Source organism: Atta colombica, unplaced genomic scaffold, assembly GCF_001594045.1.
Source record: "Atta colombica isolate Treedump-2 unplaced genomic scaffold, Acol1.0 scaffold7, whole genome shotgun sequence".
NCBI lineage: Eukaryota > Metazoa > Arthropoda > Insecta > Hymenoptera > Formicidae > Atta > Atta colombica.
Window position 1 is genome coordinate 2101688 of NW_017259561.1, and position 14145 is coordinate 2115832.

The 14145-nt window shown below is 37.5% G+C and overlaps 1 pseudogene; it reads left to right on the top strand.

Moving 5' to 3' along the window:
* The first annotated feature begins 10016 nt into the window (after window positions 1-10016).
* On the top strand, window positions 10017-11931 carry LOC108692332 (annotated as a pseudogene).
* Window positions 11932-14145: the final 2214 nt, after the last annotated feature.

Sequence of the window (14145 nt, forward strand, 5' to 3'; positions counted from 1 at the left end):
AGTTTATATTAAACTATATTATCCTTGTGTATCCAGATCAAAAATTGTGCGATGCATTAAATCCCAATCATTTTACGTAAGCCTCGTCTGCGCAATACTTTCTTCATGAGATACATCGGATAAGCCGCGCGATGTAATTCATGTTCATAGAACGCTCCAAAAGTAGATTATCCGCGATAGTCCAGTAGATAGGTTACAACATCAATATGTTACACTTTAACGATTTTAAATACCTCGATAGTCCAATTTGGTGTATAACTTTTCTAATCCTTTTCGAAGACGATTTTATATTTGCTCACTGTACCGAATCACCTATTTTGAATTTCGCCGGACTCTCGATCTTTATTTTGCTATATACCGTGGCCAAGAGTTTTTCAGCGATCGCGGGAGTAACGTCGACTGGTCGCATATCGATCGTTCGATGCTTACACGTGTTATAATCTGATATAAGCTGCTATAGCGCATTGATTCACTTATAATTTCTGTTAAGTGTAAACATTTTCCACATCATTTTTTAATGTGCGATTGTTGCTCGACGACCAATATCTTCATTACGGAGTATGTTGAATAATGATTGATGTTCTGTTTTTTCAAGAGCCGTTGTATAATTCTTCAACGTTGTAAAATTCTTTTCTCACATGGATCTGTAGATTTTTTTTGGACATCTCTTGTTCTTTCGAATTATCTCGATAGTTTCAACCGTCTCTCTTTCATTTTATTCTTGAGCGGTACGGTCCACATATACTTGTTCAATACATGGATGACGGTGAGTATGTAGCGATGGCTTCTGTTGAAACGCGAGTATGGATGCATCTCAACGATGTTAGCCTGTCACAGATGATCATATCCCTGGATTACGACGCGCCTTAGTGGAAAATTTTTTTCTCGCCTGAGCGTGCAATTCTCCGACGTCTCTCGAAGCTAATTTTTAATTTTTTCTTTTTTCATCGGATTTCTTTTTCATGATCGGCGCGTGATACGCACAATACAAGAAACAAAGAAAAATTTTTTCTCAATGACACCACTCGACTGACCCATTTCATGCATACGCAATTTAATTTATAATGAGACCGACTTCACAAAATTCCTCGAGCGCTTCGTAAAGCCTCGTATACGTTGTCATAAACGTTGTTGCCTGCTCGAAGTGTCGAACAATCGTAGACTCTATCTATTAGCTCGTTGGGATCGTCCCAATGCACGTAATCGATAGCGCTGTCGTTCAGTGTCATTGCGTGAGATAATCCTTTTTCAGATCTTCTGTTTCTTGTGTGATCGACATCAACGGCGTAATTATGTGTTTGTACTTGTATCTTCTCAATACTCGAGCCTGCAAATGTGCTGATGCTTGTGTTTGTACATATCGTCTTCCGTGTAATGGAGATCGTTAGGAATTTTCTCTTGAAAATTAGCTCGTGAAGACCACATGTACCAGCGTATCGCCATCGATAATTATGTTGTCCGCCTCATCCACGTTGAAAGGTTTATTGACAAACATCAGTCCATCTTTATGTAAACGCCATATACGTCATCTATACTGCTCTCTTTTCCTCGCGCTGCCTACAGGCCTCGACGTACTTTTGACTCAGCAGACCCAAGTCAGCTCGCAATGCCTCTTGACCTTGTACGATTTTCGTAAACAATGTAGAGATTATCGGCTATACACGATCGTATGATCGATCATCGAATTTACGCGGAGGAATCGAACGTTAGGCTATTTTTCTCATCCTTCTCATCCTTCCTCTTCCTCCTTCTCCTTCTTCTCGCGTTTAGTGACAGATGCTGCATCATTGTAGTACAACTCTCTCTTTATCGCGCACGTCGAGGCTGTGAACGATCTATTGCAGTGGTTTGATAATAGGTTTAAAATGCCTGTTCAACGCAATGTCCTCCTCGATTTTATCGGTCTTCAGAATGCAATGTTTCTTGCGGATTAACTCGCTTGTCTTCTCGATCTCCTTCGCGATTTTATCACGTTCGCACACATCAGTCATATTCATCTCTAGCGAAGATTCGACAACGACTGATCACGTTATGGTATCGCGAACTTGTTAAATTTTTTTCTGTATCTCCTGTCTTTAAGTGCACTGTCCTTGTCTATCATTAGAAATCTATATTTTTGTCACCAACAGTCGCGATACAACGTGCAAAATTCATCGTACGATTTATCGGTACTCACGTGATCGTTGTAAACGTGTTTTAAGTTGATACCATCCTGTTTGAACGGAATTAGCAGATTCGCGTGGCGATCTATCGAGAAGTATTCTCTCGTACCTTGCTTGTCGCATGCCATGTCATCAAAGATAGAAATAAAATTTGGGCGGCGCTTGGCGGAATGATATCGCTGTTGTTGGAGAACATAAAGTAGCCGATTTCATCAATAGACATAAATAAATTTTCGAGATATTGATTCTTTAGCTGTTGCAGCGATTTCGAATAAACGTATACGTTCTCGAAACGCTGTTCGGACTCTCGAGCAAGCTTATGAGAACGTTGGTTTTACTACAATCCGACGGGCCGCAAATAATCGCACGTATAGTACGCGGCAGCATTTCGCTGCTTGCGCTTCTCTACGCTTTCAATCATTCGCAATTTTTCGTCGCAGTTCGTAACGTGTATCGTCAGCAGTTGCCATGACGAATTTCATGCTTACACTACGGGTTGTGCGCTCTCGACCGCCTATTTAAAGGTGTGCGAATCCGCAAATCGCTCAGTAACAAAATGTATCTCGCGTTGTGTCCTATCGACATTTCGGACTTAACGCTGAGTAGTTGCATATACCGAAAATCGTACTCTTATGCGTGTACAGTGACTATATCTATCATGTGGGACAAGCTTCTGGAACACGTAAAAGCGGAGATTTGAACCTATCGTCGCTGCGAGCACTACAATCAGTCGTGACAGTGGACGCACGGTCTGGCATCGAAGATAAAAGAGTGTAGTGAATTTCAGCATTGCGCGGCGATCTGCTGAATCGAGCAATAAACACGCTTTCCTTTCCTTTTAATTACCCCGGGCTAGATTTTGGGGTTCGGACGGCAGTCCACTCGGCTTACGAAGCTATTAGTCAAAGGTGACATAGGCATAAATCGCTGGACGCGGCGTGCCGAGAACACGACATTGCGTTTTCTAGGAGCAACGATCTCACCGATAGATACGCGGCGGACAAGGTTCGCGCGGAGCGCTAGGTCGCGTCATCGCGAAAGATTCACAACTCTGAGCGAGAGAGCCGCCGCTGCTACCATCTGCGCAGCGATAAAAGCCAAGACCAAACATGAGCATGAAACTGAGGAAGAAGACGACAAGAAAAAAGAAACGAAAAAATGGATATTATCGATGGCAAAACGAAGCGGCGCGTTACCGTTTCTGCCAATGGGTGCGCTTGGATCCTTGATTGGCGGAGCGCCAATGTGGCGAAAGCAGTAAACGATAGCAAAGCTATGCGACGTCAGCTCGAAGAGCTGCAACGTCATGGTCGCGCGATGGAACAGGGCCGCGGATTGTATCTCGCTCCGCACAAATGCGGACGCGGATTGTATCTTAGTCTCTATAAACGTGGATAGAGTGTAGCAGTGAAAAGAAAAAAACGTCAAAGAGACAATAAAAATGCACTCGGACGCAACTACAAATGTGCAATTGGACATGCTCGCGAGACATATGCGCGTACTTCAGAGATGTTTTCATGCGTAACGCGTAACCGACGAGCGGCGCGTGTCGAAACGAAAGTGATATTGTGAATCTGGATAATGCGACAGAACACGGTATTTATTGGGTAGCCTACGCGAAGAGGAACAACTGCAATATTGACAATTTCGATAATCTTCGACCGCTTAAGGAATTGGTGCGATATTTCAGGAACATGTTACGATAGTACAATCGCACGTCCTTGTGCATCAGACGCACAATCAGACTTCTGCACACAGATGTGCTTGCGGTTTCTACGAACGGTCGATGCGCACGATCTAATAAAACTCACAAGATGCCGCAAAATCTCAGTATTCATCGAACGCTTTTTTCGTAATATTGTTGACATTTACGTTGAGTGGGAAGAGCAATATCCTCACGGCAAACTATTTTTCTTCATAGAATTGTATGACGACGACTACGAGCTCGATCTGATGATCTTTGAGACTTATCACGCAATTGATTGATCATTGCGTGAGGTAATCCTTTTCCACATTTCTTCTTCTGTTTCTTAGACTAACGGTGCAATTACGTATTTGTATAGGGGAGGAAATTCCATCTAGCATTTGGAATTTCAACTACCGATTATTTTGAGTTTGAAAGGCGTAATAACATTTATGAAGTATCACAAATTTAGGTTTTTGTTTGACATTTACGAAATTGCTATACGCTTGAACAAAATTGGGAAATATTGAAAACTTACTTTCAAAGTGGTGAGTCTTCAACCCAAACTGTAAGAAATTTACGTGGAAAATTTGGTAGAAAAGAAATGCCTTCAGTTTGTGGATCAATTTGTGAAGCGAATTCGGCAAACTGGATCCTTATTGGATAAATCAACTTGTTCACGTGCTCGTCCAGTAAGGTCAACCGACAAACGTCAAAACATTGCTGCTGTTGCTCAGAGCTTGAACAACCATCAACATCAACTCGCCATCTTAAAACTTAAACATTTCCGCACTTTTTTGAGAAGAATTTTGAATAAAGACCTCGGTATGAAGTCATACAAAGTTCAATTAGTGCAAGAATTGAAGTCGCATGACCATCCGATGCGTTATAATCTTATACCTACCATATTATTCGCGTTTTCTCTTCTTCTCCCGTTGTATTCTTTCGCTCGTTGTCTTTTTTTCGATTTTATTAAGATAGATATTCATTTAATGATTTTTAAATAATATGACTTAATGTCTAAATGTAATAATTTTTTTAGTTGTAATGAGTGCCTTATCAATTAATATACGGAGTATGACGAAGGAATGATGAAAAGGTAGGGACAAAGGAATAAATAATTTTAAACATAAAGTAATATTTATTTTTTCATATTTTTATTTTTAATTAATATTTACTAATTATAATTAATATTCACATTTTTTTATTCTTGTAACGTGGAATACAATTTGATCCAAAGCGTATGCAACCAATTCACATTTTATAAGAGAACTTTTATCACAAATATTGTGCAACATATTTACAGCATCATTTTATTAGTGACACATTCTTGACGTAAATAGGAAATAAAATGTTTAAATTTCTCACTCATGTTATACACATTCTGAGATAGTCCTAAATTATACATGTTCGACACAATGTTCGAGATCAAGCATGAAAAGCAAGGTTGATGGCATCGTATACAAACATTTACCGCATAATGATAATTTTACTTTGTATGTACCATATAGTTTATAAAATTCTACACTCAGACCTTGAATGGTTAGGGATGATGGCGTAATTCGCCATCATCCCTAACCATTCAAGGTCTAAAACAGATCGCAGGAACTGCTCAATATCCTTGCGTCTATCGATGAATGTCTTCCATGTTGCGTGAGGCAGGATTATCCGATTATTTTGAGTATCACCAATTGCAATTTCCACATGTGATACAAGTCTTACGCTGATTCCTATGTCTAAATATTTATAAGCAAGCGTTAATGAGTATCTTCTTCTCAAGATATAAGGGGTACAGCGAGGTTTCGAATGAGAAGAATACACTGTAAAAGAAATAGAAAATAAGCACGTAGAAAAAATATATAATATATAAAATGTGTGCACAAAATTTTTTATGTAATTGAACAACTTACTATCCCCGCGTGCTTCCTATTGAATCGGAAATAATAGTTCATAGCTTAAGATTTTTTTTCTCGGAGAACTTAGCGATAGCTGTTCTTCAAATCCGTCTGAGAGATAATGTTATCCGGGTTCTTCTTTTAAAGTGCTCCTTTCCATTTTTTTACATTCCAAAGTAGGGATTTTTTCTTTTTAAATACTTTATACTTTTTAAATACTTTATACTTCGAATAACAGTTGCGATATGATTGAAGGATACCGGATATGAGGTTTCTGGCGTAGTAAGTGTCATAAATGTATTAAATTAAATTGATCACCACCATGTCGATCAGCACCATGTATTAGTATTGCGAGTAAACACGTTTCGTAATCCAAGTTCTCTATCGCGAATCAAATGCATCATCGACGAATATTGTTTATCTATTTTACACAGAGTAAAACGGAAACTCACAACTTTCAATTATATAAATTTTAAAGTATAATATCTTCAAAGATGTTTCTTCTGCGACAGCCACAGTGGAAACTAAGTGACTGATTCATTGGAATAGCATGTATCATAAGAATGCACTCATATTGAATCTTGTTTGTCTAAGGCGATCAGAATAAACTTTTTTAATCGAACTTTTTTATTACATCAACAATAACGTACATCTGTTCCCACACTCTTTTCAAATAAGAATTTTTAGCGTATCGCGATTGCAATAAAATCGCCCTTTGAAAAAACGTTAAAACACGCAGTATTAGAGAAATGACAAGCTAGTATATAAAAACGAAAAGGTACGCTCATGCAGTCGAGTTTGAAGTTTCTATACGTTATATCGGTGTTATATGTTTAATGGAAAAATGAATTTTGCACCTCATGAAAATGAAGTGATGGAAGAAGAAATAAATGATCAACATGAAGAAATGTCTGACCAAGAAATATCCGATAAAGATCATGCTCTGTCAGATGATTCGTGTTTCAGCAGTGACATGGAGAACGATGATAATACAATTGAAGTAATATATCGAGATTTAAATCAAGCTTAAGTAAATACCTTACATCCTATGAAAAAGATGTGCTGCACTGAATTCTACTACACTGACAGTCATGGAAAATATTATTCATCATGCATCGTAAAAGTATATGATCAATTTTCACGTCTTTGTGCCGTTCGAAAACATGAAAACATGATACGACATATGTGTGATTCTCGAAGGTTATTCCAGTTCGAAATGCAAAAGTTTTCTTTATCAAATAATGTCGTGTGACATGTGTCCTATTTGCACACAGTGATACAAGATGTTGTGGAAGTTTTTTGTTAAAGATACAAAAACAGACTAAAAATACATTTTTCTCAAAAAACTTTTTTAATGAAAAAACTGGAAAAAAGGATATTATAATATGGAACGGAGCATAATCTGGTGGAACAAGCCGCTCAGTGAATACGCGAGAAGAATTTCTTGCGTGGGAACAACGATGCAATGATTTCATCGAATCACTAGAGGAACAAAGCAGCATTAAATGTCCGCGATTACCAATCAGTATTAGACAATCGTTGATTAATCATATCGCGCGACTCGAAAGTTTAAAAGATTCAGTGCGTGGACGTTTCATGAAAGTGGGTGCCGGATACAGTGCGGGACTCAGATAGCGCGAGATAGATACCGCGTTCGAAAGCCGTAAATTGACCAGCGTGGTAATAAACTTTGGACATCGAACCTTGCCAATTTCTTGAAGACGCGAGAGAAATTGCTTGAGCGTGCAAATTGTTATGCAGAGACATAACAATATCAAAATAAACACCGTGTTCAATGATTTATATCAGGTGATAAATGCATGAATAAAAAAAAGTGTCAGCACGAAAAACTATGAACTCTTTAATTCGTCCGATTTACAAGAATGGTACGCGTCGCGCATTATCGAGCCCATCTTAGCATCGCTTGAGGAATTTCAGGAATGCGATAGCGGGTGGATCGCGTATCTTAAATTTGATTGTTAACATAAACAAGTATAATCCATTGCATGCGGAATGTCACATTGAGTTACCGAGGAAAATTAAAATAAAGAAAGCAGTAATCAACATTTAGACAATGCGTGTTTTGCTTGATTGGTGATAGCTGCTCTACACCCAGCTCAAAGTAATACAAATCGAGAGTTATCATATCCACATTATATGATGGTATTAAATTTTAAAGACATCCAATTTCCAACGTTGAACCAATTAAAAAATTTAAAAATCTCAATAACATCTCCGTGTACCTTATCAATGTGTACAGCTTCGAGAAGCAAAAAGAAATGACGATTCTTCCTTTACGGCTCACTGATATGAAGAGGGACAAGCATATCAATTTGCTTTACGTGCAAGATCCACAGAACAATAACGCGAAGCATGTGTAGAGCATGTGTGGATCAAGAATCTGTCCCACCTTGTGGACTCGTAACTCAATAAAAAAGAGCGCAAGAAATACTTTTGCGATCAGTATATATAATTAAAAATTATATAAAAATTTTTTATAATAAAAAAAGTTCTTTGACAAAAATAATAAATTATACGTTCTTTTTCAGATGTTTACATTATTTTAGCTCAAATGTAAAACTGGAGATCCACGCAATAGACTGCGAAAAACTGAACGACTGTGTCATCAGATTACCAAGCGAAGACAACAAGAGCTTGGTTGAGCTTCGACAACTACATCAAGAAGGAACGTTTATAGTCTATGCCGACTTGGAATACATCCTAGAGAAGACGGAGAGGGATATCGAAATGTCCAGCTATATGTACCGCATCATCGGATATTTAGTTTAGCATATTATGTCCGCTGTTCGTACGATGAGTCATTGTATATATATATATAAGTAACAATTGCGTCGTGTGGTTCGCCGAGGAACTTAAAAACTTAGCGTAAAATAAAAATTATCTTGTCCACTAACGTTCCCATGGCAGATTTTATGCGAGATGATATGATAAATTTTAACAACGCTACGCACTGCCACGTGTGTGAAAAACAATTTGCACCGGACATGCGGGTACGAGATCATTGCCACTTGATGGGACGATACAGAGGTTCCGCACATTCAAATTGCAACTTGAATTACAGAGATTCATATTGCATTTCCATAGTTTTCCATAATTTATCGGAATACGACGCACATTTTATTATTAAGGATATAGCTATTGCATATAAAGGACGAGTAGATATACTTCCTATAACAAAAGAAAAATACTTTTCCTTCACAAAACATGTCGACACTGCAAATAAGAAATAAATTTACATTTTATTGATTCTTATAAATTTCTCATTACCAGTTTATAAAAATTGATGTCGTATCTCGATAAAGATAAATTGAAAATTATACGGTCAAAATTTTTCTACCTCAGCGCGGAGGATTTCGATCTTCTCACACGTAAAGACATATTTCCGTACGAGTACATTGACTGTGTCGAAAAGTTAGAAAAAATGGAGTTACCATTGCGTGAATTATTTTATAACTCACTTTATAACAAGTGATACCGTATTCGAGAGCGATTACGCGTTAATGTGTGGCAGTGATTCTGCATTCGAACTTGATGAATATAGCGATCTGTATTTAAAGACAGACATTTTGTTATTAGCAGACGTTTTTGAAAATTTCTGTAACAGTTGCATCACGAGTTATGGGCTCGATTCCGTATTATTATACACTACTGGGTTTTACGTGGGATGCGATGTTAAATCATACACGTGTAAAATTCGAACTTCTTATAGACATCGACATGGTCATGTTCATCGAACTGCGTATACGTGGAAGTTTGAGCCAATATTCAAACAGATACGCACGGGCTAACAATAAGTACATGGAGTCATATGATCAATCGAAATCGTACCTTATGTACTTTGACATTAACAATCTGTACGGTTGGGCAACCATTACCATACGTCGATTTTCGGTCGACGAAAATTTTAATGTTAATTAATAAAGTAATGTGTCGGTCGTCGCAATAGATTCACCTACGGTTACGTTCTCGAAGTAGAGTATCCGCAACATCTTCACGACACTCACACAGACCTACCATTCCAACGCGCGAGAAATCCGACAAGCGAGAGAAGAAGCTCCTCGTTACATTGATAAGAAGCGTTATGTAATTCATTACCGTAATCTACAACAATGTATTCGTCACGGTCTCAAAATCGCAAAAATTTACCGTGTACTGTAATTCACACAATCTTCATGGCTTCGCGAATACATCGAACTCAAACGAATTTTAGAAATCCAACAACGAGTTTGAGAAAAATTTGTATATAATAAATTAATGAATAATGCTGTATTTGGTAAAACTGTGGAGAATGTGTGCAACCACATCGACGTGCGACTTGTAACACGTTGGGACGGGAGCAGAGGCAATGATCGCGAAACCAAACTTTAATAGAAGCGTTTTTTCCGAGATCTTGTCGCAAGAAATACGTAAACTCGAGGTGAAATTCGACAAACCGACATACGTAGGTATGTGTATCTTCGATATATCCAAGACATGTACGAATTTCACCACGAGTACATGGCACCGCTGTTTCGCGAAAATTGTAAAGTTATGTATACACTGATACGAATAATCTCATTTACTACATCGAGTGTGACAACGTCTACGATATTATGAAACGTGATATCAACCTATTCGATACTAATGATTATGTAGTCAACAATGCGTATTGTATTCCGTTAGCTAATAAAAAAGTTCCGGGCTTAATGAAAGATGAAAACAATGGCACTAATCATGACCGAATTCATCGAGCTTAGAGCAAAAATGTACACTTTGCGTATCGATGGGAAGAAAGATATGAAGAAAGCAAAAGAAGTCAAAAACAACATTATAACGAGATCGATAACATTTGATTACATGCAATGTCTAAATAACGAAATCGAAATGAAGCGCAGGCAATCGTGTATAAGATCGAAATTGCACGAAGTATACACGATATCGGAAATGAAAATTCTAAGTCCGTACGATGACAAGCGATACATTATGCCAGATTCTATAGACACACTGCCATGGGGACATTATAAAATATTACTATTATATATAATAAAAAAAAAGAAAAATAAATAAAATGAATCTTATTTTTGTACACTTATGTATTTATAATAAAAACTTATTTTTGTATGTATTTTTTTAATTTAAAAAAAATCTCAATTACAATGTTTGCATATTGTAATAAATATATGATATAATTTGTAGAAATACATTTATTTATAACACATTGTCCTTATGTATCCATGAATTGCGAATTATTAATTTCCAGCCATTTCACATAAACGTCATTCCCCTTTTTGCGCAACACTTTTTCAATTAGATATACATCGAGATTAGCGACGCGATGTAATTCATAAAATTCTACGTATTCGTAGAATCCTCTAGCGACCGATTTTTCGCGATAATCTTCCAAAAGATACGTCACGGGATTAGTTTTCTGTACTTTGACGATTCGAAATACCTCCGTAGTCCAGTTTGGCGTGTAATTTTTCTCAAAGATCGTTTTGAATTTGCTCACATGTACCGAGTCACTCACTTTGTACCGCGGGAGTGTAACGGTCTTTACGCTACTATACACCGTGTTTAAAAGTTTGTTGGTGATTGTGGAAGTCGATAGGTCGCATACCGATAGTTCGATTTTTCGTGCGTGTACTCTGACACGAGACGCGGCAATAAGTCGATCCATTTGTAATTTCCATTGTGCGTAAATTATTTCCACATATTATTTTTCAATGTACGATTGACGTTCGACAACCGACGCCTTCATTATGGAATACGTTGAATAATGATTTATGTTGTGTTTCTTCAAACGTTTTTGCACGTTTGTATTATAAAATTCTTTTCCCATATCGGTTTGCAAATTTTTCGGGCATCTTCTATCGTCTCGAATTATTTTTGCTATCGCTGCAGCCATCTCGTTTCCATTCTTTGTTTTGAATGGAACGACGTATGCATGCTTACTCAACACATCGATAATGCTAAGAATGTAGTAATCTTTGGTGAATCGTATATAAAGGCGCATTTCGACCACAGTCTGCCACAGGTCATCGTATCCGTGAACTATAACATGTTTGCGAAAATTTTTTCTAGCAGGAGCGTGCAGTTCTTCTACCAGTCACCACTTTTCAAGACTTTTCTTCTCAGACATTTTTTTTGTGGTATACAACAAAAAGATGTTACAAAGATCTTACGCTGTTGATGAAACATTGTTGATCAATATTTCGACGTTGACTAAAATTACTGCGTATTTCCCATTTCAATTTATGATAAGGCCAGCTTCATGAAGCTTCTCGATAATAGATAAGATTTCGTTATCGTGGGCATTATGTCCTGCCTGATGCGAAGCCTCAAGCAATCGAAAACGATCCACAAGTTCGTTAGGATTGTCCCAATGAACATAATTGATTTTATTTTCATTTAGGGTCATAGCATGCGGTATTACTTTTTCGACTTTTTTTATCTAACTTGTTTAGTTTCCTGGCGCATGCCAGGTATGCCCGTTCCAATTTGTATTTTACCTGATACCAAGGGTGCTACTATATTCTTATATTTGTACCCTTTGCTACTCACTATTGGATTATCCGCTTTATGACTGCACCTATGAGCATTCGTTGTCAACAATATATTTTTATATGCTAGTTTATCGTTCTCTATGTAAATAGTATCGTCGGGAATTCTTTTGAAAATTAATTCATACAATCCAGGTGTACCTTTGTATTTTACTCTATCTACGATCACGAAATCATTCGTGTTTGAATCGAACTGTTTATTACTGAGCATCGTTTCTATTCTCATTGACACATACGTCATAAACGTGATCGATCTCCTTTTCTCTATCGAGAACCAAGAAACATGTTTATGTATTTTTGTCCAAGCGATTCCAGTTGATCATGCAACTCTTCACGAACTTATTGCGTTTGCAAAGACTGTTTAACTAACGTTTCAAGCAGTTCATTGGGCGTTTCATAAACATCTTCGGCTAAGGGAGAATATAAATGTTCGTGAACGATAATTTGCGTGATGTAGAATTAAATGAATTCGTGACAATCAGTTCTTTTGTTCGTTGCTTTTTAGACGATGGTGTTAATTGAAGCCATGCTTTATTCAGAAATCATCATCATCATCATTATCATTATCATTATCTTATATCATTTTCATTATCTTCGTTATCTTTAGGTTTTCGTTTCTTAATAATTTTATCCTTTGCAATATTTATTTCTTTCTTAATCAGCTGAGATTCCTTGAGATTCCTAACGATGTTTTTGACAATCTGTTTCAGAGATTCGACGATAAGCTGTCTCTTCAGCGCTATGTCTTCATTTATTTTACCGGTTTTCAAAGCGCGATACTTTTTACGAATTGAATCACTGATTTTCGCAATCTGCTTCGCTATCCTCTCACGATCCTTCAGCTCCTTGTTGTATCCATTGTTGTACTCGAGAGGGAACGTTGCGTAGTTGACACATCGACAATGACTAATCACGTTAGGGTATCGCATATTCATTAAATCCTTTTCTGTATCGTCCATTTGTCTTTGTCTACCACTACAAATTCATACTTTTGCTGCCAACAACAGCGACAGAGTTCGCAGAAATCCTCGTAAGACATATCGGTATTTACATGATCATTGTATATATGTTTCAGCATAGAAACAATCGACGTCCGTGTGTCGACCCATCGCAAAGTATCTCTGATCGCGTCTTGCTTATCGCATGTTACGTCGTCAAAGATAAAAATGAAATTTGGAAACGTCTCGTTCGGCAAAATGACATCACTATTATTGGAATGTAAAATAACCAATTTCTTCAATCAGAGCTAATAAATTTTCCAAGTATCGATATTTTGATTATTGCAACGATTTCGAGTACACGTACACGTTCTCGAAGCGTACGCCATGTGGACTTTCCAATTTATCAGCACGTTTGTTTTACTGCAGTTTGATGGACCACAGATAACACCACGTATAGAAATCGGCAACATGCTTGCGCATTTCTTTTTCAGTCTGTACTTTGTTGTCGACAATAATTATTTCGATTGTTTGCGATTGTAGCACGAATCTCATGTCTTCACCCCCTTCACGATACCAGGTGTATAAGCTTAAATCCGTTGTTTGCTCATAGGTGGCATTAGTGAGCGTACAAAGCTACCCTGAGCACACAACACACCTTTTTTTATGTGTTTGACATCTGTCATCATTAACCAGTGCACATCATCAGCAATTTTATACAACAACATACATTTTTTCTTTCGTAATCATGTCTAGTTTTTTGTTAAAAAAAAAGCATATGCGGGAAGCTTTGTTTTTCTGTTTCAATTTGAAGAAATCGGCTGTCGAATCGCATCGAATGCTTGTAGAGGCCTATGGCGACAATGCTTTATCGGAAACAACATGCAGAGATTGGTTTCGCCGGTT